The sequence below is a fragment of the Lissotriton vulgaris genome, chromosome 7, assembly GCF_964263255.1.
Source record: "Lissotriton vulgaris chromosome 7, aLisVul1.2, whole genome shotgun sequence".
NCBI classification, from domain to species: domain Eukaryota; kingdom Metazoa; phylum Chordata; class Amphibia; order Caudata; family Salamandridae; genus Lissotriton; species Lissotriton vulgaris.
In genome coordinates, this window is record NC_141695.1 from 1253740296 (window position 1) to 1253767119 (window position 26824).

The 26824-nt window shown below is 47.3% G+C and overlaps 1 protein-coding gene across 3 annotated transcripts in view; it reads left to right on the forward strand.

Annotated features, from left to right (window-relative positions):
• The window catches only part of NSD1 (nuclear receptor binding SET domain protein 1), a 1028734-nt gene that overhangs the window by 934943 nt on the left and 66967 nt on the right, over positions 1 to 26824 (forward strand). The window lies entirely within an intron of this gene.

Here is a 26824-nt window from a genome sequence, read left to right on the forward strand (position 1 = left end):
CTGGATGGTAGCGTTGGACTTGCAGGATGCGTATTTTCACATCCCCGTCCTGCCGGCCCACTGGCGTTACCTGCGGTTCACGGTAAGCCAGGAGCACTTTCAGTTTATCGTGCTCCCCTTCGGCCTTACCAGCGCCCCACGGGTGTTCACAAAGGTGATGGCGGTGGTCGCAGCCCATCTGCGCAGGTTAGGGGTTTCAGTCTTCCCCTACCTCGACGACTGGCTGTTGAAGGCGGGCTCGCCCCAGACAGTCGTCCACTACCTTCAGATGACGGCAGACCTCTTGCACGACCTGGGGTTCTCCATCAATGTGCCGAAATCACACCTGTGTCCCTCCCAAAAGCTCCTTTTCATCGGAGCGGTTCTGGACTCGGCGCAGTTTCGGGTTTATCCTCCGGAACGGCGGGTCCGGGATATACAGGCTTTGATTCCCATCTTTCAGCCGCTATCCCGGGTTTCGGTCAGGTTGACGCTGCGGCTGCTGGGACTGATGGCTTCCTGCATCCTTCTGGTGCATCACGCCCGGTGGCGGATGCGGGCTCTGCAGTGGGACCTGAAGTTTCAGTGGGCCCAGCATCAGGGCAACTTGTCCGACCACGTCTTGATCTCGGAGGGCACTGCGAGACAACTTCAGTGGTGGCTTACGGACCGCGATTGGGTTAGAGGCAGATCCCTCTCCCTTCCCCAACCGGAGCACGTTGTCGTGACGGACGCGTCCCTCCAGGGCTGGGGTGGTCACTTGGGAGAGGCAGAGATCAGAGGCATCTGGTCTCCGGCGGAGTCCCGGCTCCATATCAACCTGTTGGAGCTACGGGCGATTCGTCTAGCACTGAAGGCATTCCTCCCCTTTGTCAACGGGAGTGTGGTGCAGGTGTTCACAGACAACACCACTGCCATGTGGTATTGCAACAAACAGGGCGGGGTGGGGTCGTGGACCCTTTGCCAGGAGGCTCTGCGCCTCTGGCAGTGGCTGGAACGTCAGGGCGTGACTCTGACGGTTCAACACCTGGCAGGTTCTCTGAACGCCAGGGCGGATGAACTCAGCCGTCGGTGCTCGATGGATCACGAATGGCGTCTGAACTCGGACGTGGCGCAAGGCATCTTTCTGCAATGGGGAGAGCCTTGGTTAGATCTATTCGCCACAGAAGAGAATGCGCAATGTCATCAGTTCTGCGCGTTGGAGTTTCCAAGACGGCACTCGCACGGCGACGCCTTTCGGCGCGAGTGGAGTTGCGGTCTGTTATACGCCTTTCCGCCTATACCACTTCTGCCCAGAGTGCTGAAGAAGATCAGGCGCGACCGGGCCCAAGTTATCCTTGTGGCTCCGGACTGGGCTCGAAGGTACTGGTATCCCGAGCTACTCAGCATGTCAGTCGGTCCCCCGATCCGCCTGCCCCTTCAGGAGGACCTTCTGTCGCAGCAGCAGGGGACGGTCCTCCACCCGAACCTGTCCAGTCTCCACCTCCATGCTTGGAGATTGAGCGGCGGCAGTTGAGGCCATTTGACTTGCCTCCTGAAGTCTGTGATGTAATTCTGGCAGCCAGGCGTCCCTCCACTAAGTCGGTATACGCCTGTCGGTGGAACAGATTTGTGGCATGGTGCACAGCAAAGGCTGTGGATCCTCTTTCTGCCCCTCTTTCAGAGGTTCTTCTGTTTCTTCTTTCTCTTGCCCAGCAGGGCTCTGCTCTGGGCACTATCAAGGGCTACCTTTCTGCCCTTTCAGCCTTTCTTAGGCTTCCTGATCAGCCTTCTTTGTTCAAGTCCCCGATTGTAACGAGATTCTTGAAGGGCATCACACACATGTATCCACCTGTTCCGTTTGTGATGCCTCAGTGGGACTTGAACCTGGTTCTTACCTTTCTGATGTGTGCTCCCTTTGAGCCCCTTCATTCTTGTCCTCTTCGTCTCCTGACTTTGAAGACGGCTTTCCTGGTTGCCATCACCTCTGCCAGGAGAGTGAGTGAGCTCCAGGCTCTTTCTGTCCAACCTCCTTTCCTGTCCATTCATCCTGACAAGGTGGTTCTAAGGACTAGACCTTCTTTCCTGCCCAAAGTAGTTTCTGCTTTTCACATCGGGCAGTCCATCACCCTCCCCTCCTTCTTCCCGCCTCCGCATCCTTCAAAGGATGAAGAGCGGCTCCACCGTCTGGACCCAAAACGTGCGCTTTCATTTTATATGGATCGCACACGCCAGTTCCGGGTGGATGACCAACTGTTTGTTGGCTACGTGGGTGCGAAGAAGGGACGGGCGGTGTGTAAACGTACCATCTCTCGGTGGGTCGTTCTGTGCATCAAAGCGTGCTACTCTTTGGCTCGGAAGGAGCCCCCTGTTGGGCTGAGGGCCCATTCCACTCGGGCCACGGCGGCTACTACTGCCCTGGGCCGGGGAGTCCCTTTGCAGGACATTTGCCAGGCGGCTACGTGGGCCTCGCTGCACACCTTTGCGTGGCACTACTGCCTGGACAGTCAAGTCCGGAGGGATGGCTTCTTTGGCCGTTCTATCCTCCAGGACTTTCTGGTGTAGGAATGTATTGGTTCGCAGACCCACCACCGGGGTTGGTATTGCTGGAGTATCTATTTTAAGGTAAGGAATCTAACACTAACGTGTTTCTTTCAGATGAACAAGTTACTTACCTTCGGTAACAATATATCTGTAAGAAACATTAGTTAGTGTTAGATTCCTTACCGAACCCACCCATCCTCCCCGTTCTGCGAACTGATACCTAGGGTTAAGGACATCCCTTTCAGGGCCCTAGTTTCAAATGGCACCAGTGTTGGTTCTCTCATGGCTCTGCGTTTTCTGGCGCGGAAAAGCTGTGTACAAAGAACTGACGTCAGCGCGCGGAGGCGGCGTCTATATACTCCAGCGACGTCATCACGGCGCACGACGCCGACAACGGACGCGGAGCCGCAGGGGACGCCTGCAGACGACGCCTACCGACGCGCAGGGGTATTGCTACGCAAAAGTTTCCGGATCCAGACTGACGCCTGGGGATATTCTAAGGTAAGGAATCTAACACTAACTAATGTTTCTTACAGATATATCGTTACCGAAGGTAAGTAACTTGTTCTACTTGATTAATGACTACTTTCCGTCAGAATCTTTTGAAACTTATCTTGAAGCTATTGGTGGTGATGTATTTTTGCCATCTAGAAAATTAGCATTGTTAAAGCATAATTTAGGTGTTGAAGGAAGGAAAGTGCTAAAAACTTTACCTGTGATTAATAGAGTAGTATCTACAGTTATTGACACTCTTGATGAAAATAGTGAAACTAGTTTTAATGACACTTCAGTAGATGTTTATTCTGAAGCTTTAAAAGCTTTGGAAGAAAACTATGGGAAGAAAACTAGCATTGTTGTAGAAAGACACAAATTTTTCTCTAGAGCACAGCTACAAGGAGAAAATGTACAGCAATATGTAGCCTGTTTAAGAACTTTAGCCATTACCTGTAAATTTAAAGATTTACATGAAGAAATAATTAGAGATCAATTTATTAATAGAATCAAAAACATTAAAATTCAAGAACGTTTACTTGAACTTAAAAATCCTCCTCTACAAAAAACCCTTGACACAGCTAGGAAAATGGAAAATACTTCTCATTATGTTAAAGAATTACATTCTTTGCAACAAAAAGATAAAGATGAGTCTAGTAGTGTTAATGCCATTAGTAATGGTAATAAAAAAACTGAATTTAGAAATGACAACAAAGATATGAGATTTAATGTTTCCAAGAGCAAAACTAATTTTAACGAATTTGCTTCAGATGTGGAAGCCAAAAACACACTGCAGATTTTAATAAATGTCCAGCTACTAAAGTCACTTGTATAAAATGCAAAAAAATAGGTCATTTTGCTAAATGGTGCAGAACTGGTGATAACAACAATTGGAAACGTTCTGTTAATCTAGTTGAATCTCAATTGGATAGTGAGGATGAAGAAAACGAAGACAATGAAATTAATATTGAAGTTATGGTTGTGCATGATGACTCTGTAAATGATATTGCTGAAGATTATCAACCTCCTAATTGTAATGTGTTGATAAACCATGATAATATGGCACTGTGGGCAGATTCATGTTCACCCTACACAATTATTGATAAATGCATGTGGGAAAATGGGAGCAAACCAACTCTAACATCCTCTGATGCTCGACAAAAAGGATATTGTGGTATAAAATTACCTATGTTGGGTTATTTTAATGCCCAGTTAACCTGTAAAGGTAGATCTTGCATGAGCAAAGTTTGTTGTTGAACAAGGACGAGCTCTGTTAGGATGGAAGGATTTTTAAAAAATGTGGTTAATATTAAATCCTAATCATCCCGATCAAATACTGTTATCTGATGATTATGATGATCAAGTAATGTTAACCAATGACAATTCTTCTTCTAAGTGGGAATCTAGTTTTTCCCAAGCTTTTCAGCAAAAATCTTGGATGTTTAGTTAAATTCGAACATAAATTTATCGCCAGTGGTCTGGACGACTCTCCTAACCCTGGCTTTGTCTCTCCTCCTTCCGTGGCGTCGGAGGAGGGAGCGGCATATTCAGTGGTGCTGATGAGGGCTGCCAAGGCCTTACACCTTGAGCTCCCCGTCACGGCCGTGAGGCCTAACATCCTCACTGAGGTCTTCAAACCGCAGTCATGCCCACAGGAGCCACTGCTGCCGTTTAACGAAGCCTTGTCAGACGTTCTGTTGGGCACGTGGTCCAGGCCCGCTTCAGGTTCGCCTGTTGATCGGAACGTGGCCAGGCGCCACCGTCCTTGTCCGGACGACCCCAAGTTCCTGTCCACCCATCCCACCCCCGAGAGTCTGGTGATCCAGGCCTCTACCTCCCAGACCGCATTCCCGTCGGCCCCGCCCGATCGGGAATCCAAGAGGTATGACCAGTATGGTAAGAAGGTCTTCTCGTCCCTGAGTCTGGGACTGCGGTCTTGCAACACCGCATGCCTCTTGGGCCGCTACACCCACTCTGTGTGGGACACGGTCGCGGAACTGCTGCCTGAATGCCCCATGGAGGTGCGGGCAAAGCTCGGCAAGGCTGTGGCTGAGGGCCGAGACGCAGCTAAATATTCCATACGGTGTGGTCTTGATACGACCGACTCGCTGGGCAGAGCTATGTCAACGACGGTGGCGATTCGTCGCCACGCCTGGCTGAGATCCGCCAACTTTTCGGCAGACGTCCAAAATGCCTTGATGTACATGCCGTTCGATGGCTGTCGCCTCTTTGATGACAAGGCGGACCACGCGCTGGAACGCTTCAAGGACTCCAGGGTCACGGCCAAGTCCTTGGGTCTTTCGACCCAGCGCCAGCAAACGGGTTCGTTTCGCTCCTTTCGTGGCCAAGGAAGGGGCGTCCCCACACGTGCTGCCAGCCACGCGCCGCAACAATCCTTTCAACGGGGTGGCGGCCGTGGAAACCGCCGTGGCGGCGGTAGGGGTCAACGGCGGGGTCAGGCCACACCTCCCCCCGCAGCATCCGCCTCCAAATCCTCCTAGTCCGTGCTTTCGGCCCCATGTGACGCCAGTGGGTGGCAGGGTTCGCCATCACCACGCTCACTGGCGCACAATTACGTCGGACAGGTGGGTGCTGCAGCTCGTCCGAAGGGGCTACTCCCTCCCCTTCGAGACTACTCCTCCAGCCATGCCACCGCAGAACCACCGTGTGTCGGGGGACCACTTGACACTTCTGCAGGAGGAAGTTACGGCCCTCTTGGCCAAGGGGGCCATCGAGCGCGTTCCTGGGCCAGAAGTAGGGCGTGGTTGCTATTCCCACTACTTTCTGGTACCCAAGAAGGACAAGGGGGGCCTACGTCCTATCTTGGATCTACGGAACATCAACGGCTTCCTCCGGAAGGAGAAGTTCAAGATGTTGACTTTGGCTCAGGTCTTGGCTGCTCTAGACCCGCAAGACTGGATGGTAGCGTTGGACTTGCAGGATGCGTATTTTCACATCCCCGTCCTGCCGGCCCACTGGCGTTACCTGCGGTTCACGGTAAGCCAGGAGCACTTTCAGTTTATCGTGCTCCCCTTCGGCCTTACCAGCGCCCCACGGGTGTTCACAAAGGTGATGGCGGTGGTCGCAGCCCATCTGCGCAGGTTAGGGGTTTCAGTCTTCCCCTACCTCGACGACTGGCTGTTGAAGGCGGGCTCGCCCCAGACAGTCGTCCACTACCTTCAGATGACGGCAGACCTCTTGCACGACCTGGGGTTCTCCATCAATGTGCCGAAATCACACCTGTGTCCCTCCCAAAAGCTCCTTTTCATCGGAGCGGTTCTGGACTCGGCGCAGTTTCGGGTTTATCCTCCGGAACGGCGGGTCCGGGATATACAGGCTTTGATTCCCATCTTTCAGCCGCTATCCCGGGTTTCGGTCAGGTTGACGCTGCGGCTGCTGGGACTGATGGCTTCCTGCATCCTTCTGGTGCATCACGCCCGGTGGCGGATGCGGGCTCTGCAGTGGGACCTGAAGTTTCAGTGGGCCCAGCATCAGGGCAACTTGTCCGACCACGTCTTGATCTCGGAGGGCACTGCGAGACAACTTCAGTGGTGGCTTACGGACCGCGATTGGGTTAGAGGCAGATCCCTCTCCCTTCCCCAACCGGAGCACGTTGTCGTGACGGACGCGTCCCTCCAGGGCTGGGGTGGTCACTTGGGAGAGGCAGAGATCAGAGGCATCTGGTCTCCGGCGGAGTCCCGGCTCCATATCAACCTGTTGGAGCTACGGGCGATTCGTCTAGCACTGAAGGCATTCCTCCCCTTTGTCAACGGGAGTGTGGTGCAGGTGTTCACAGACAACACCACTGCCATGTGGTATTGCAACAAACAGGGCGGGGTGGGGTCGTGGACCCTTTGCCAGGAGGCTCTGCGCCTCTGGCAGTGGCTGGAACGTCAGGGCGTGACTCTGACGGTTCAACACCTGGCAGGTTCTCTGAACGCCAGGGCGGATGAACTCAGCCGTCGGTGCTCGATGGATCACGAATGGCGTCTGAACTCGGACGTGGCGCAAGGCATCTTTCTGCAATGGGGAGAGCCTTGGTTAGATCTATTCGCCACAGAAGAGAATGCGCAATGTCATCAGTTCTGCGCGTTGGAGTTTCCAAGACGGCACTCGCACGGCGACGCCTTTCGGCGCGAGTGGAGTTGCGGTCTGTTATACGCCTTTCCGCCTATACCACTTCTGCCCAGAGTGCTGAAGAAGATCAGGCGCGACCGGGCCCAAGTTATCCTTGTGGCTCCGGACTGGGCTCGAAGGTACTGGTATCCCGAGCTACTCAGCATGTCAGTCGGTCCCCCGATCCGCCTGCCCCTTCAGGAGGACCTTCTGTCGCAGCAGCAGGGGACGGTCCTCCACCCGAACCTGTCCAGTCTCCACCTCCATGCTTGGAGATTGAGCGGCGGCAGTTGAGGCCATTTGACTTGCCTCCTGAAGTCTGTGATGTAATTCTGGCAGCCAGGCGTCCCTCCACTAAGTCGGTATACGCCTGTCGGTGGAACAGATTTGTGGCATGGTGCACAGCAAAGGCTGTGGATCCTCTTTCTGCCCCTCTTTCAGAGGTTCTTCTGTTTCTTCTTTCTCTTGCCCAGCAGGGCTCTGCTCTGGGCACTATCAAGGGCTACCTTTCTGCCCTTTCAGCCTTTCTTAGGCTTCCTGATCAGCCTTCTTTGTTCAAGTCCCCGATTGTAACGAGATTCTTGAAGGGCATCACACACATGTATCCACCTGTTCCGTTTGTGATGCCTCAGTGGGACTTGAACCTGGTTCTTACCTTTCTGATGTGTGCTCCCTTTGAGCCCCTTCATTCTTGTCCTCTTCGTCTCCTGACTTTGAAGACGGCTTTCCTGGTTGCCATCACCTCTGCCAGGAGAGTGAGTGAGCTCCAGGCTCTTTCTGTCCAACCTCCTTTCCTGTCCATTCATCCTGACAAGGTGGTTCTAAGGACTAGACCTTCTTTCCTGCCCAAAGTAGTTTCTGCTTTTCACATCGGGCAGTCCATCACCCTCCCCTCCTTCTTCCCGCCTCCGCATCCTTCAAAGGATGAAGAGCGGCTCCACCGTCTGGACCCAAAACGTGCGCTTTCATTTTATATGGATCGCACACGCCAGTTCCGGGTGGATGACCAACTGTTTGTTGGCTACGTGGGTGCGAAGAAGGGACGGGCGGTGTGTAAACGTACCATCTCTCGGTGGGTCGTTCTGTGCATCAAAGCGTGCTACTCTTTGGCTCGGAAGGAGCCCCCTGTTGGGCTGAGGGCCCATTCCACTCGGGCCACGGCGGCTACTACTGCCCTGGGCCGGGGAGTCCCTTTGCAGGACATTTGCCAGGCGGCTACGTGGGCCTCGCTGCACACCTTTGCGTGGCACTACTGCCTGGACAGTCAAGTCCGGAGGGATGGCTTCTTTGGCCGTTCTATCCTCCAGGACTTTCTGGTGTAGGAATGTATTGGTTCGCAGACCCACCACCGGGGTTGGTATTGCTGGAGTATCTATTTTAAGGTAAGGAATCTAACACTAACGTGTTTCTTTCAGATGAACAAGTTACTTACCTTCGGTAACAATATATCTGTAAGAAACATTAGTTAGTGTTAGATTCCTTACCGAACCCACCCATCCTCCCCGTTCTGCGAACTGATACCTAGGGTTAAGGACATCCCTTTCAGGGCCCTAGTTTCAAATGGCACCAGTGTTGGTTCTCTCATGGCTCTGCGTTTTCTGGCGCGGAAAAGCTGTGTACAAAGAACTGACGTCAGCGCGCGGAGGCGGCGTCTATATACTCCAGCGACGTCATCACGGCGCACGACGCCGACAACGGACGCGGAGCCGCAGGGGACGCCTGCAGACGACGCCTACCGACGCGCAGGGGTATTGCTACGCAAAAGTTTCCGGATCCAGACTGACGCCTGGGGATATTCTAAGGTAAGGAATCTAACACTAACTAATGTTTCTTACAGATATATCGTTACCGAAGGTAAGTAACTTGTTCTACTTGATTAATGACTACTTTCCGTCAGAATCTTTTGAAACTTATCTTGAAGCTATTGGTGGTGATGTATTTTTGCCATCTAGAAAATTAGCATTGTTAAAGCATAATTTAGGTGTTGAAGGAAGGAAAGTGCTAAAAACTTTACCTGTGATTAATAGAGTAGTATCTACAGTTATTGACACTCTTGATGAAAATAGTGAAACTAGTTTTAATGACACTTCAGTAGATGTTTATTCTGAAGCTTTAAAAGCTTTGGAAGAAAACTATGGGAAGAAAACTAGCATTGTTGTAGAAAGACACAAATTTTTCTCTAGAGCACAGCTACAAGGAGAAAATGTACAGCAATATGTAGCCTGTTTAAGAACTTTAGCCATTACCTGTAAATTTAAAGATTTACATGAAGAAATAATTAGAGATCAATTTATTAATAGAATCAAAAACATTAAAATTCAAGAACGTTTACTTGAACTTAAAAATCCTCCTCTACAAAAAACCCTTGACACAGCTAGGAAAATGGAAAATACTTCTCATTATGTTAAAGAATTACATTCTTTGCAACAAAAAGATAAAGATGAGTCTAGTAGTGTTAATGCCATTAGTAATGGTAATAAAAAAACTGAATTTAGAAATGACAACAAAGATATGAGATTTAATGTTTCCAAGAGCAAAACTAATTTTAACGAATTTGCTTCAGATGTGGAAGCCAAAAACACACTGCAGATTTTAATAAATGTCCAGCTACTAAAGTCACTTGTATAAAATGCAAAAAAATAGGTCATTTTGCTAAATGGTGCAGAACTGGTGATAACAACAATTGGAAACGTTCTGTTAATCTAGTTGAATCTCAATTGGATAGTGAGGATGAAGAAAACGAAGACAATGAAATTAATATTGAAGTTATGGTTGTGCATGATGACTCTGTAAATGATATTGCTGAAGATTATCAACCTCCTAATTGTAATGTGTTGATAAACCATGATAATATGGCACTGTGGGCAGATTCATGTTCACCCTACACAATTATTGATAAATGCATGTGGGAAAATGGGAGCAAACCAACTCTAACATCCTCTGATGCTCGACAAAAAGGATATTGTGGTATAAAATTACCTATGTTGGGTTATTTTAATGCCCAGTTAACCTGTAAAGGTAGATCTTGCATGAGCAAAGTTTGTTGTTGAACAAGGACGAGCTCTGTTAGGATGGAAGGATTTTTAAAAAATGTGGTTAATATTAAATCCTAATCATCCCGATCAAATACTGTTATCTGATGATTATGATGATCAAGTAATGTTAACCAATGACAATTCTTCTTCTAAGTGGGAATCTAGTTTTTCCCAAGCTTTTCAGCAAAAATCTTGGATGTTTAGTTAAATTCGAACATAAATTTATCCTTAAGGCAGATAGCATTCCATCTGTTCATAAAGTTAGCAATGTGCCATTTGCTTTACGAGATTCATTAAGAGAAGAGTTAAACAGATTGTGCAGTGTCAAAGTAATTGAACCTATCGAAGCTTCTGAATGGCTTAGTCCCAATGTTTTGGCCCGAAAACCTAATGGCAAAATCAGGATGTGTGTGGACCTGAGAGATTTAAATAAAAATATTTGGGTTGACCGTCATCCTCTTTCACATATCAATGAAATGATATCCAGCATCAAGGATGCCATGTACTTTTCATCTATTGATCTATCTAATACTTATCACCAGATCAAATTACATGTAGAATCAAGACATTTAACATCGTTCATCACACCTGAGGGTGCTTTTCAATATCTTAGAATGCTGTTTGGATTAGCATCTGCATCTTCTGTTTTTCAAAGAGTCATGTGCAGTATTTTGAAGGATGAAGCAAACGTGAGGGTATTTCAAGATGATGTTCTTATTTGGGGTAAAGATTTATCTACTCACGAAAAAGCATTACATAGTGTCTTACATAAACTACAAGATGCCGGTTTGACTGTGTGTGGTGAGAAATGTAAATTTGGTGTTAAACAAATTGATTATCTTGGACACACCATCTCCAATGAGGGCGTTAAGCCAAAAATGAAATTGTTGGATGCAATTGAAAAGGCACCTCATCCAATCAACAAAGATCAATTACGATCATTTTTGGGACTTGCGGAGTATTATTCCAAATTTGTTCCGAATTTTGCTGATAAAGTGCATGAATTAAGACTATTAATGAAAAAAGGGGTTTCCTTTGTTTGGTCCACATTGTGTCAACAGGCATTTGATAATATCAAATTGGACTTTACCAAAGCAGTTGCTCTAAAACCTTATGATCCTAGTCATACTTCTATTATTGTTGTGGATTCTAGTGCATATGGTCTTGGTGCTGTTCTTATGCAAAGACACAATGGAATTGAGCGAATTATTGCTTTTGCTTCCCGTACTCTCAAAGGTGCTAAACCTACTTATTCTGTAATCGAAAAGGAAGCTTTGGCGTGTTGGTGGGGTGTAGAACACTTTAAAACATTTATTTGGGGAACAGCATTTGAATTGAGGACAGATCATAGACCCCTCATCGACATTTTTACTACAAAAGGTGCTTCCAGGGCCACTCCTAGATTAGCAAAATGGTTATACAGACTACAAGGATACAATTTTCAGATAAATTATGTTCCTGGTCACAAAAACATAAATGCAGACTGTCTGTCGCGTCTTCCTTTGCCTTGTGATACGGATTGCCTAACAGAAGATAATGATGAATGGTTAATAACTAGTATTGAAGAATCGTGCAATTGTGCATTAAGTGAGCAAGATTGGATTCAGGCAGAAGCCAGTGATGATGTGTTACAGCAAATGATCAATAATTTGCATGTTGGTGTAGATTTGTCATCTTTGGATAAAACCATACTTGCTGATTATAAAATGGTTTGGCCGGAATTATCTTGTTTTGATGGTATCCTTAGAAGAGGTGACAGATTAGTGGTACCTTCATCACTAAAGGACAAAATGTTGAGTCTATTGCATGAAGGACATAGTGGCATGACCAGCATGAAAAGAAGGGCTAGGAATGATTTTTGGTGGATTGGAATGGACAAAGACATCGATAGGCGTGTTCGGAATTGTTTAGCGTGTATGTGCAGTGATAAGTCTCACAAGTCTCAGGAAACTACCATATCTGCAACTTCTTTTCCTGATAAACCTTGGGACAAAGTTGCCATCAACATATGTGGTCCATTTCATGTGAAAGGGATTGAGAACAAATATGCCATTGTTCTAATGGACTTTCATTCCAAGTGGCCTGAGGTCGCATTTGTTAAGGATATTAAGGCTTCCAACATAATTGAGTTTTGCGATGAAATTTTTCGTAGGGAGGGATACCCGAGTGTGATCTTATCAGACAATGGTCCACAATTTGTGGCAGAGGAATTTGCTACCTACCTTAACATGGTGGGTATGAAACATATCACTACTTCTGTTTACAATCCAAGAGAAAATGGTTTAGTAGAGAGATTTAACTGTGTGTTAAGAGTGCATTCAACTAGCCAGTAAAAATGATGATAATTGTAAAGATGCTGTCAAGGAAATGTTGTGGTGTTACAGAAATACTCCTCATACTGCTACGGGAGTGTCTCCTTTTTCTTTGTTAAAGGGGCGAGTGGCTGGGTCTAAAGTCAAACCTTCTTGGATGTCTAAAACAGTCTGCACCAAAACATTGGATGGCAAGGATGTTTTGGCTAAGGTACACACGTACCAGAACAAATATGTTCATGATCATAATGTTAAGGTCAAGAATCCTTCTAGGTCATTTAAAGTTGGAGAGTGGGTACACACACACAGCAGATGGGGAATAAAAAACCTAGTTTTTCCAAATGGTCCAGACCAAGACAAATTATCTATGCCTCAGGAAATATCGTGAAATAGGATGATGGTAAGCGATGGAATGTGAGAAGTATAACGAGGTGTAATGATTTGAAATGCAGACATATTTTGAGCACTGACTCACCCGGCTTCACAAGACTCGGTCCTAAAAACACACCGCACAGCTGCCCCTGCGCTGTCAGCGGGATCACAAACAACCAAGGCGCCATTGCCGGCGTGCAAATAGGCCAAGCCCCCTTGGAGGCCACGCCCCCTTCCGAGCAGGTATTTAAACGCTGAATTATAGCGTCGTCTGCCAGAACCTTCGAACCTCCTGAGGCGAAAAGCCGGAAGATAGCTACCAATTGTTTTAATATTTTGTGTGTCACTTTAAATAACCTTGCTGATTTTAGAGCACTGACTCACCCGGCTTCACAGGACTCGGTCCTAAAAACACACCGCACAGCTGCCCCTGCGCTGTCAGCGGGATTACAAACAACCACGGCGCCATTGCCGGCGTGCGAATAGGCCACCCCCCCTTGGAGGCCACGCTCCCTTCCCATAAAAGTATGTGTCTTTACCGTACGCGCAGCGGACGGGCGCAGAGGGCACGCCATTTGCGCGCCGAAGGCAAGCCCGTCTTCGCCCGTCCTCGCCAAGTCATCGCCTCTCGCCAGCCCCCCTGCTCAAAAAACGCAGACGGCATACTTTTATGGTAAAAATCATCTCCTGGCACTTAATCCGGGCATACGCTGTGACAAGCTAGAGGGTTGCATGGGACAGACTGCTCTCCAGTGCAAATCCTGTAATTTAATTATATCTGAACCAAACCTACCCAAACACAGAGCCACTAGAAGGAATCTTTCCTCGCTCACAATCTCTCAGCTTAATGTCAGGTCCCTGGTTAAACACCATCCGGAGGTTTACACGCTCCTGACAGACGACAACCCAGACATACTGTTCTTGAGTGAAACCTGGCTCAAGGATGAATTAACCAGCATCCCTAATCTTACGCTACCGGATGGATTCTCTATGACCTCTATCAATAAAGACTCTAGGGGAGGCGGCATTGCAGCCATCTATAGAACATCATACAATTGTACTTTTGTAAAGGAAGACATTACGGGATGTGAGTGCGCTCGTTTTAAAATCACTACTGGCCCTCATTTTTCCCTATCGGGCCTTTTTATTAATAGACCTCCGGGGCCCACCTCCAAATTTATAGAGGAATTCCTAGAGACTGCTCATGCCCTAGTTGCTAGCTCCGCCAACTTTACGATCCTGGGGGACTTAAACCTCCATTTTGACTCCTTCTCGGATCCGACTATTAGTAATCGCGGACCTGACAGCCTTGCAGCTGACCCCTCTTATAATATCCCCTACTCACTCTGCTGGTCACCTACTTGACCCGGTTTTTACTAACATTCCGGAAGCCAAAGCAGACCCTCCTAAACCTATGGGATGGACTGATCACTTCCTTGTCACATTTGTGATTACGGCTGCCATTCAACCCAAAAGGGCGCCGCCCGCCCCCCGCCTTAAACGGCCCTGGCACAAACTCCATAATATGGACTTTCCTGCCAGCCTGGGTGAACCCAACTTGGAAATCACAAATGACATTAACATGTCATATGCTGCTTTTTAGGAGTGGATCATCAAAGGACTCGACACTATCATACCAGCTAAATGGATTAGAGGACGAAGCACCCCATCTAACCCATCGTATGACGAGAACTTGAAAATTCTTAGAAAGAAATGTAAAAGAGCGGAACGTCACTGGAGGAAAGACTATAGGGACGTGGACAAAGCATACTATTTGGCCACACTCAAGCTATATCATAAAGCTATACGCACGGCTCGCGCGTCTTTCTATGCCAAGGAAATTGACTCCAGCCCTAACCCCACGAAAACAATTTTTAAACTGGTGCAAAAGCTACAAAACTGTGGCAATCCTGCATCTCCTCTACTCAGCAGTGCGATGAACTCGCCACTTTCTTTACAGAAAAGGTGAGAAAGATTTATAATACTTTCTCACATATCCCTTCTGACTGCACCAGCTCTCCCAATTTCTCCTTCAAAGGCTCCAAGCTCACCTATCTGCCAGCTATATCTCTTGAAGACCTAGCTAAAATTTGCAGAAAGGTGAAGTCTGGGGCTCCCTCAGATCCTATGAGACCAGCCTACTTTCTAGGAGCGCTGGACTTTTTTCTTCCTTCTCTGGCCACACTCCTTAATCTCTCCTCATCGGCCAAAGTTCCCACATGCTGGAAACAGGCCTGGGTTACTCCCATTATTAAAAAATCTACTCTAGACCCCGCAAAGCCGGAAAACTACAGGCCCGTCTCACTGCTCCCATGGGTGTCCAAATTAGCTGAAGCCCATGCGAACACCGTACTCACTGACCATCTGGCCAAAAATAACATCTTGGACCCCTCCCAACACGGGTTTAGGCCTGGACATAGTACGGAGTCCACCCTTCTTTCCACCACGGAATACCTCCGAGGGATTATGGACACCGGTCAGAGTGCTGCGCTGATACTGCTTGACCTCAGCGCAGCATTCGACACGGTCTCCCATAATATCCTACTGAGCCGCTTGGAAAGTATTGGGATAAGTGATCTGGCACTGGAATGGTTTCGGTCGTTCCTCACGAGCAGATCCTTTCGTGTGTCAGCTCCCCCTTTTATCTCCCAATCTCATGCTATCGCCCAAGGAGTCCCGCAGGGCTCTGCCCATCCCTTTTTAACTTGTATATGCAACCTCTTGCGGCAGTGGCCAAAGAATGGGACCTCACGCTGGTGTCGTATGCCGATGACACCCAGCTGGTAATCACCCTCACGGAGGCGCCCTCTGCCACTGCCACAAGATTTAGGGATGGGCTAGCTGTAGTCGCCAACTGGATGACTGCAAACTGTCTACAACTGAATGCAGGAAAAACCGAGGTGTTACTCCTGAGCAAGAACACCAGTGGTTGGAACGACCATTGGTGGCCCCCCTTGCTGGGCCCCACCCCCTCTCCCAAATCTCTGGTGAAAAATCTAGGAGTATGGTTGGACTCCGCGCTGAATTACCAAACGCATACCAAAAAAGTAGCAGCTACATGCACTGGGTTGCTGAAAAGCCTCGACCCCATCTTAGACTTCTTTGACCCCATAACACGGCAGCTCATTGTCCAATCCACTATCCTTGCCCGGTTGGACTATGTGAGCGTACTACTATTAGGCGCTAACAAAGCCGAGACAACCAGGTTTCAGCGAATCCAGAACTCAGCGGCCAGGGCAATTGTAGGCCTTCCCAGAAGATGCTCTGCGAGAGCCACCATACAGAGACTTCACTGGGTGCCTGTGGAAGCTCACATTCAGTTTAAGGCCCTTACCATTGCTTTCAAAATCCTTAAAACTGATGGCCCCGAACTCCTTCGATCGCTGTTAACACCGTACACCCCCCAACGCAATCTTCGCTCCATGGGTCAACACTTAATAGTTGTCCCTCGCACGAAGCTCTGCCGTATCGGGGGTCGCTCCTTCAGACTAATGGGAGCAAAACTATGGAATTCCCTGCCCCTCCATATCCGCTGCCTCAACAACCTGTCCGCTTTCCGCAAAGCTATAAAAACTCACCTCTTTCCACCTCTGTAGCCTTTTCTCCCCCCACCCCCAGTAGGTTGTGCTATGGTTCTTAGCGCCGGGACGCCCCGTTGCTGGGGCAGCTGTCGCGCTCAAAAAATACATAACCTAACATAACAGTCAAGGAAGTGGGGCTCCAAAACATCCGTGGAGAAGAGGGATGTGGTATCTGTCCCGTTGAAACCTTTAGCCATTGCTTCTAATGTGGATGTGAGGGAAAAGTATATTCGTCCTAGGTTCAAACCAGTATGGATGAAAGATTATAAATGCTCTTAACTTGATGCATTTGATTTGTCTTTTTTTTTTGTTTTATGCTCATCTTATTTCTTCCTTTTTTTTTAATGTTTATTTTGTTTTAGTTATTTTATAGTAAGGGAGATATGTTGTATCTTAGTATCTTCTTATACATTGCTTAATGTTCTATGTTGCTATGCTATGCTCACTGGATTCTAGAGTGTGGAATCCAGGGAGCAGATGAAGGATGCACAGCTGCTGAAGTAGTTGGTCCTTGTATGCCTCTGGGGTTGTGTTACTGAATAAACTACTTTTCCACTTCTACCTACTGTACTTCAAGTCATTTCAACTATGACAGTAGTTCCTACACAGTCAACGCCTATTTAATCTGTGGTTTTCCAGCTCAAGACTTTTCAGAGACCGGATTATAGCAGGATTTCCCTGCTTACTCCTTCGCATCTCCTTGAAACGTATGTGCAAGATGATGATCGAGGACGAAGAGGATGAGGGACCGTTTGGTATAGCTCACCATCCTTCTGAGCTCCAAATCAAGTGTCAAGATGATGAGGAAGATTACCAGGAACAATATTGTCAGGAGGAACTTATGGTTCCACACCATAGAGTTTATCGTAGAGTCTCGCCAGAGTGAGATAAGCCACCTACCTCCTACTCTCATACAGGGAGTCTGTAAGCCATGCTGGCGGATTACCGGCAGAGGTTTCCCCCACAACAGGTTGTTCCAAAAAATTCACCCCTACCAGCGGTGGTTCCTGATCCTTTACCTCAACCTGAGGTTCCTGCTACAGCGCCTCAGCCACCAGGCCCCCCTCACGGACAAGGCACTACTTCCTCTGAAGATGAGGTTGAAGAGGGCGAACTACCAGATGCCCATACTACAGATCCTTGGGACGAATACATTATACCAATGCCTTCTCAGCCGCTTCCTCTACCATCTGATTCGCCCCCAGAGGATATCGGGGGCTTTCACAATTTAATACAGCGAGCGGCAGCCAGATTCTAATTGCCTGTCCTGGTCGAACAGACCGAATGCTTCCTGCATGATTTTAAGGAAGAGTCCAGGAAGATCACTAGAGCTGTTCCTATCATTGACTATATCTGGAACGAAGGAGTTAAAATAATGAAGACGCCTGCATCTATTCCAGCGGTGCTTCCCCGTATAGAAAATAAATATTGTGCCCCTGCTAAAAGCCCATCGTGTCTGATTGGCCATCCTCGACCAGATTTGGTAATTTCTCAAGCTGCCCAACAGAGATCTAAAAACCTGGCAACACCCATCACTACACCGCCTGACAAGGAAGGGCGTTGTCTTGACCTTATAGACAAAACATTTTCTACCATGGCAGCAGCTTCCATTAGAGAGGCTAATTCCCTAGCAATAATCGGTCGTTATGACCGTCAAATCTGGTCAGATATGGCTGGGCTTATTGAACTCGTTCCTGAAAACCGGAGACAGGAAGCAAGGAAAATTTTGCTGGAGGGAGAACGTGCTGCATCTGAGACCATAGATTGAGCACTGGACATTGTGAATACTAACTTTTGCCAGCTTGCAAGGGCGGCAGTACTCAGACGTCAAGGTTGGCTTAAAGCCATCACTTTCAGGCCTGAAGTGCAAACAAAGATTTTAGACATGGCCTATGACGGTTAATCGTTGTTTGGTAAACACATTAATGAAGCCCTCTTAGCGATAAAAACGGACACGGATACCGCTAGATTGTTAGGCACACTTCAATACAAGCGAGGGTCTTTCAGAGGCGCAAGAGTGACATGGTTTTTCCTCAAGAGGAGGATACCAAAACCAGCAAAGCAGGCAGTACCAACCCCAATATAGACAGACTTACAGCTAGTCTTCTTACCGGCAATCCAACACAGCTGGTTTCTCTCGTCAGGGTGGTCGAAAGCGATCACAGAATCAAGGTTGAGACACCAACAGGAGACCCTGATCTCCGCAGGGCGCCAACCACGTTAACTCCCATTCCTGTGGGTACGAAAATCTCAGCATTTGTAGACAAGTGGCAAGAAATTACTTCAGATCGATGGGTTCTGGACCTAGTAACCAATGGTCACACCCTGGAATTTATCAAGAAGCCACCTACTACTCCGCCCAAGGGACCCCCTCCCCTTCACTTATTATTCAAAGAAGCCTTGACGATGCTCCTCAAGAATGCGATAGAGAAAGTTCCATCATATCAGAAACAAACAGGTTTCTATTCTTGTTTCTTCCTGATCAAAAAGTAGTCAGGGGAATGGCGACCGATTCTAGACCTTCGCAAACTAAAACAATTCCTCAAAAAACAAAGTTTCCGGATGGTCACGGTTTTCAGAGATTCTAGGTTGTCTAAACGAGGGAGACTTTATGGCTTCTCTGGGTATGGAAGACGCTTACTTCCACATACTAATCCACCCCAAACATCGCAAATATCTCCGCTTCACTGTGGCTGGCGCCCACTATCAGTTCAAAGTGCTCCCATTTGGGCTAAAATCGGCTCCAAGAATCTTCACGAAGTGCTTGGCACCTGTGGCAGCAGCTTTAAGATCTCGTGGAATCCAAGTATTCCCATATTTATACGATTGGCTGATCAAAGGTCCTCGGGACATGCAGTCAAGGTTGCCACAACTACATCTCTTCGTTTCTTCGCTTCTCTGGACGGACTATCAACAAGAGCAAATCACAGTTTCGACCGATGCAAGTCCTTCCATCTTTTGGAGAGCTACTGGACATAGTCCAGTGCAAAGCATTCTTATCTCACGAACGACAAGTACGACTTCAAAAGCTGGCAACTCTAATTTTAGATAAAGGTCAGTTTCTGTCCGTATATTTGCTTCGCTCCTGGGGATGTGCTCTTCTGCAATTAATCTCATCTCCTTGGCAAGACTCAGAATGCAACCTCTTCAAGAGGAGCTGCACCTTCAGGGGCAACAAGCTGTGGGTTCGTTCGACGATACTCTCAGGGTCACACCACGCAGGAGAGAGAGTCTGCATTGGTGGTCGCAGATAACAAACTTAGCACAAGGTCTCACATTCATTCAGACCATTCCAGACTTTGTTTTAATGACAGATGCCACCATGGAGGGATGGGGAGGTCATCTACAAGATTTACAGATTCAGGGAAAATGGTCTCAAGTGCACAAGAAACAGCATATCAACAGTCTGGAGTTACGCGCAATCTTTCTGTCCCTACAAGCATTCCTTCCAAGGATTGCGGGTTCCTCAGTGCTGGTCCGCACCGACAATACCACCAGCATGTTTTACGTAAACAAGCAAGGAGGAACAAGATCAGCAACTCTTGTCGCAAGAGGCTCAAGAATTGTGGGAATGGGTCACACTCCACAACATAACCCTGAGAGCTGAGCACGTCCGGGGTCTCCACAATACCCTGTCAGACACGTTGAGTAGGTCACAATCGAACTGCCACAAGTGGGAACTAGAGCAGGACCAAGTGAACCGAGTGTTCCAAACTTGGGGCAAATCAGCACTGGATTTATTTGCAACGAGAGAGTACAAGAAATGCCGATATCACGCCAGCTGGTTCCCTCAACAGGGCTCAAGGGGGAATGCCCTGTCCATGCGATGGTCAGGGATTTGTGCTTACGCTTTTCCCGCAATACCACTAATCCCGAGAGTAATTCGCAAGATGAAGCTGAAAGGTTGCTGTCTGATCCTAATTGCACCCCGGTGGCCAAGGCAGTACTGGTTCCAGGAACTTCTGTTACTATCTCAAGACGAGCCGATTCGCTTTCTTCCAACGCCCACGATGTTGTCGAGGGACAAAGGTCAGGTAGTTCATCCAGACCCACAGTCTCTACATTTACATGCATGGCTCCTGATTTCTTAGAATTCAAGGACCTTAACATTTCTCAAGACTGTCATGAAATCTTGGCACAATCTCGAGCCCAGAGCACTATCAAGACTTATAGTCTAAAATGGAAGCGTTTTTGCTGTTGGTATGATGTGAATAAGATCCACACGGTAAAAGCTCCTGCGGAGCAAATTCTCCCTTATTTGCTCGGTCTAGCCAGGTCTGGACTTACCTTTTCATCGGTCAAGATCCATCTAGCTGCCCTCTTCTGATTCAGAAAAGGCGCTAAGCTTCCTTCTCTCTGTTCATCTTCATTGGTCAAACAATTCACGAAAGGGCTTTTCCGAGCCTTCCCTCCAGTATGGCCTCCACTGTGGGAACTCAACACTGTCCTAGCGCAGTTAATGAAACATCCATTTGAGCCGATCCACAAAGCCGAACTCAGATTCTCACGCGGAAGGTCTCCCTGCTTTTGGCTCTAGCGTCCGCGAGAAGGGTTAGTGAAATCCAAGCTTTCACTATCAAGGAACATTTTCTAAATTTTACTCAGGACTATGTAACCCTTTGGACAAATCCTACATTCATCCCCAAAGTACCCTCAGTTTCATTTGAATGAACCGATGAGATTAAGAACTTTCTTTCCCAATCCGTCCACTCCAGTGGAAAGAGCTTTGCTCTCTCTCGATATTAAGCGTTGTTTAAAATTCTACCTACAAAAAACAAGACATCAGACGCTCCAACCAACTGTTTGTGGCCTATGGCCAAGCAACACTCGGAAATACAGTCACGAAAGCCACAATTGCCTGATGGCTGGCATCTACAATTCATTTCTGCCATGACAAGGCCAACAAACCTTTGCTGAGGAAAGCCAAGGCTCATTCTACAAGAACTATGGCAGCGTCTACAGCTTTGTTTCCTGGAGTGACTCAGGAAAATATCTGTCATGCTGCGACATGGAAGAATGTCCACACATTCAGGAAGCATTACTGTCTTCAATCTGCACATCAAGATGATGCAGCGGTTGGACTGGCTGTACTACACCATCTTTTTCTTTGAGGTCAGATTCAGGTGCCTTTTATCTTTTAAATGCTATTTTATGGCTGTCAGAGCTCAGCAGAGGGCAGCTGAGAGCAGAGCGAGCAGAGCGAGCGAGCGAGCGGCAGATTCTAACGGCCGGAGAACGCCAGAAGTGCTGTGCGGTGCCGAAAGCAGTGCTCTGCGCGCCCCCCCTCCTGCCAGATGGATCGGAAGGATCAAGATTGGAGACTCGTATCGAGGAGGTAGGAGGCCGCTGTAGAACTGTGAGCGGAGAACGAGCCGCACTACCTGCCGTCCCGCTTTGACTGTCCGCCCGCCTGCCACACGTTACCTAGCCACTACTTCTCTGTATCCTTGCCTGCTGTAGCCACTGACGCGATTGAGACTGTGACTGTTGGCGTCCCAGGGTTGGGCGTGGGCACGGGCCGGGGGAGCGGGCACGGGTGTGGGTGCAGGCACAATCCTTGATCTGCCCCGCAGCCCCGTAGTGGCGCCCTGTTGACGCGGTGGTTTGGTTTAACAGTCAGCGCCCTGGTCCTCCGGGGAGACTAGGACGGCTTGGCGGCTTGGCTTAACTGGCTGCGCCCTGGTCCACCGGGGAGACACTGGGAGGCAGCGATCAGTCGGGAATATTGTCAGTAACAGCAGCAGAGCAGGCGCCGACTAATTGAGAAACTGGATAATTGAATAACTGACCAAATTGAACAATTTCATAAGACTTTAACGCTATTGAGTCATTGGAGCTCAGCAGCTGCAGCAACAGCAGCTCCCACAGCAACCACTTGCCGTCATCTAATTTGTAGTCGTGACAGTGGGACAGTGGTAGCAGGCAGTGTGAGCGCTGGAAGTAAAAGGCATAGCGCTGTGATAACACTCCCTGAATGCCCCGAGTGTACTCTTTGTCACCAAAATAATTGCCAGAAAATTTGCAGCAGCAGCAAGCCTAAAATCCCACAAGATAGCTGCTGTGGACAAGGGTCCATTGCGAACAGCAGTAGGGTCGTGGTACATACTGCACCCCGTCAGGGATAGGGTGTGCAAGCCAGGGGGTGACTTGTGTGCCCTCTCAACGACCTCAGTGCTCAACGAGGTGCGAGGCTGTGGTTGAACCCCTAAGCAGCCAAGCCAGCAGTAGGAAATCACGAAAAACAACAACTCATTTAAACTCTAAAAAAAGCAAAACCACCTGGGAAATAAGAGAGGGGGAAGATGAGATCTGGGAAGCTGAGAACAATTCCACCAAGAAACACCAGGAAGAAAGCTAATACCAAATCGCCCGCTAACCTCAAACAAGCTGTCCCACTCCCCAGTCTAATACCCCCCACCTACTCAATCTTCGGAACAGCGAAACCCTCTGGGAAGTTTACATTTATGAAGGACCCAATGTCGGTGATTTACTCAATGCCGGCAACCCCAAATGGCCTACAAAAAACAATGATGCCGAACACTTGTAATACAAAGACAGAGAAAACGGACACGTCGGTTCCCAAATCAGTCTTAAGTACAACATCGAACGGAATTGAACTGAACCACAACTGTGTGGAACTAACCCATGGCGCAAATACACGCACGATGCAATGTCAAGCCCAAGTCCACAGGGATAATAATTTGCCCGAATTGGCAGAAGGAGTCAACGAAGAAAACTTATCGACAATAATGCCAGTATCAAATAGATCTCGGGCCATCCCCTTTGAAGGACACACAAGCAATGCAACACCAAACAGTGAAATAAACTCCCCTACGACCGGAAGTAAGCAATCAGTATGCATAAGGGATAGCCCTCACAAAATCATTTTGAGTGACTCCCTAGACAAGGCTCACCCTAATAACCACTCAACCCCAAGACCGGTTTCACGCTTAAATAAAGATCTAAGTACAGTAAAAACAAAACACCCAAATCTGGTATGGAAACCCTATATAACAATAAACAATAACGAAAACACCTCAAGGAATAGGGACTGTCGTCCATAAATACAATTAGAAGTGGTACGGAGCAAAGCAACACTAGCGACAAATTACCGCTTGCCGCACTGGAGGACCAAGTTATACCGATTCATGACTCAGTCAGAAATCCTACCAAACACAGGTCTAATGAACAAAAACAAAACAAAGACACTCAGTGAAATGAAACCGGTATCAGATATTGAAATACTTACACATGCAGGAACCTGCGATAAGGATGGTCTAAAGAAAGTATCCATATTAGAAATTTCAAGTTCGTCACCAGACACCGAACCAATAGTAAAAAGCTCAAACCTCAACCAAAAACGAACTCAGGAAACGAAACAAGCAACTTTGTTCAATGAACAGACATATCCGGAATCCTCTATTAATCAAAATAAAGACCATACCAGCCAATCAGAAGCTGTACAGGACGTAAAAAGCAATCTAGAATCCATATTGACTCTACAGCGCGCTGGGGCGCATATTGGAAACGTCCATAAAAACCCTCAATATGCAGTCAGATAAGCTTGACATGCAAATATACTTAATGGGCTCAATAGCTGAACATATAGCTGGCATAAATAAAAAACTTGACATCATGGCTGGCACATTCAACATCTTTATGGAGCAAGTTTGCCCAAGTATGCCAACCCAGCCATGCACCTGTCATCCAATACTGGAAAAACTGCAGGACTTGCCACTTATACTAAAGGAGATCCTGCAGGAATGTAAGCAGGCAAACCAAATTATTAACAGCACTCAACCAAGTGATGACTTGATTTCTTTTGACCAGCAAGTGATACAGCAAAGCAATGCAATCAAACCAAGGAACATAGAGGCAGCCGACCTAGTGGCCCCTCTACAACAGTTGGCAGAAGGAAATGACAAACAAAAGAACTCAAGCATAATAATAGATGAAAGAACAGATAAGTCAAATGTAAAACCCAACACTTCTTTGATCGATCAACCTAGCAGTATCAAACCTCTTATAATCGATCAATTTTCCAGAGTTGACAGTGGGATAAGACTTACCAAACGTCAGAAAAAAAGGGCTAGAGAAAACAGAAACCAACATCTTAGATGCGAATCTGAAAACAAGCAGACGATAACAAACTTCCCCATTTTCGATCAAGCCAAAACAAAAGCTAAAAGTAGGAGTGTCATCAAAAATGACTTATCTCAGTCGACAATAGCGAGAGACAAAAAATACAACGGCCAGAAGGCGACCGCAATAATTGAAGTTCCTGACTGTGGGTCTGAATTTCTTAACAATCAATCACAGGAAAACTCGCCAAACAGATTCCCACAAGCAGTAGTAGCCAACCCCCCAAAAGTTACGGGTATAGGGAACATTCCACCCACAGAGCAATGTGATTCTACAGGGTCAAACTTTACCATTGATCAAGGAGCCAGTTTTGATGGTCAGTCCAGCATGCCACTAACGATTTACCAACCTAAATCAGGAAAACCTGAACCTGCTTCAATGCAGAGCACAAATAAGCAGCTCACAATAATTGAGAAAGACCCAAACAATGGCAAGTGTGGTAAAGACAGGCCTTATAGTCAGGACACCAAAAAAACAACTAATAATGATATAGCACCCTCAACTTTTATCACCATCTCAAGTGTGGACACAAACTGAGAGGCAACCGGTAACAAATGAGAACAGAAAAAATGTTGACCTCATCAAAGTCACCTTCCCAACCGACATAAAGGTAGTTAACGCTGTAACAACAAGCAAGGTAGGGGGAAGATATTGCTCTGAAAACCAGTTTGACGCAAATGAGCGCTTAGCAGAAATGAGGTACACAACAAGCATAGAACAAGAAGCAAAAACATTAACTATGCCACAAAAACGACTCCAGAACGGTGCATATTACCCACTTGAAAACTATGACACCGTTAATAAAATAGACATTGAAAGTCGCAAGCAAACGAATCAACGTCAAATTGTCAAAATTTGTGATAATTCACAAATGCTAAAAGAGGAAACCACCAACTCAGGGAAACTTCTCTTTATCCCCGAATATGAGCTACAAGGCTCGCAAGATCACCTAAATCGAGGGAATATACTTCGTTTAACATCAGCAATCCCAAGCCTTGGCCACCTTACTTCAGCAGACCTTCTGTCGGTTGAATTTACAACAGCGAACGATGAGGCGAAAAAAGAATGCACACTTACTACATGGAGGGAGGCAGGAATAGTGACCCGCATTCTCTCTGAGACGGAATGGGGTATCCTTTTGAAGGAAGTGGCCAAGGCAGCGTACCCATCCCCGCTCCTAAGAAGGAACAACAAGAGTACAAATCAAGTTTGGATGATTCGACCAACACGCTCGGTCCTTCAAGGTGCTAGGGGAGCTGAAGCAGCTGAGTACGAGCACCTACGGCCGCAATAGTCATCCCCTAATTGAACCTCCCGTAAGTCAACTAACATTGAAAGACATGTCATAAAAATACTCTCCTGGAATATTGCGGGCGCAAAAGTCATTGTAAATAAAAACGGTAAAGCTGCCACCTGGGACCCATACGCAATAATAGCCCTACAGGAAACGTGGCTAACCGAACCAATTGATATACCAGGCCGTTTATGTTATCATGTAAGTGCGACCCTCCCACAGCGCTTTGGGCGAGCAAGTGGGGGCCTATCCGTCTATATTTTTACAGCCTTAAAGATCAAAGTTACACAGCTGGCTGCAACGACGGCGGACATGCAAATTCTAAAATTGGAAAGCACAATAAAGGCCATAACCAGAACTTTAATTTTAATAAATACATATGCTAATCCAAAAAAAACTCTCAAAAAGCACTCTTTCAACGCATTATTACAGTGGTCTCAAATATGCGTTTGGAACATCCTAACTGGGAGATAATTCTCACTGGTGATTTTAACTCTAATCTGCTACAAGAACCAGAAGATGAAGTCAACATCAACACAGCAAACGAAATTTGGAATGTCCTGCCGCAGGCAATTCCTCAGGTTAGGAGGAACGATAAGGAGGGCAAACAATTTATGTGAGACCTTGAAAATCTTGGCCTGAGGGTACTAAATGGAAGACTTAACTTAAGCTCCATCTTAGACTACACGTTAGTCACATTACCCCTGCTAAGCCAAGTACAAGACTTCCACATAATTTGTTCTTTGGACAGCGACCACTCAATGCAACACTTTGAGATTAGAATGGACATAACTAAACACGCACCAGCGCCCATGTTAACAGGCAACACTATAACCATTAACCTGAAGCGGCTTAAGTGGACGAGCGAATCTCTCCCTCAAATAGCTAACGATGCTAAGAACTTACTACAAGCGCTCCTTACAGAGAATGTTCTGAGCCCAGAAATTTGGAGTGACTATTTGAAACAACTTCCGAGGA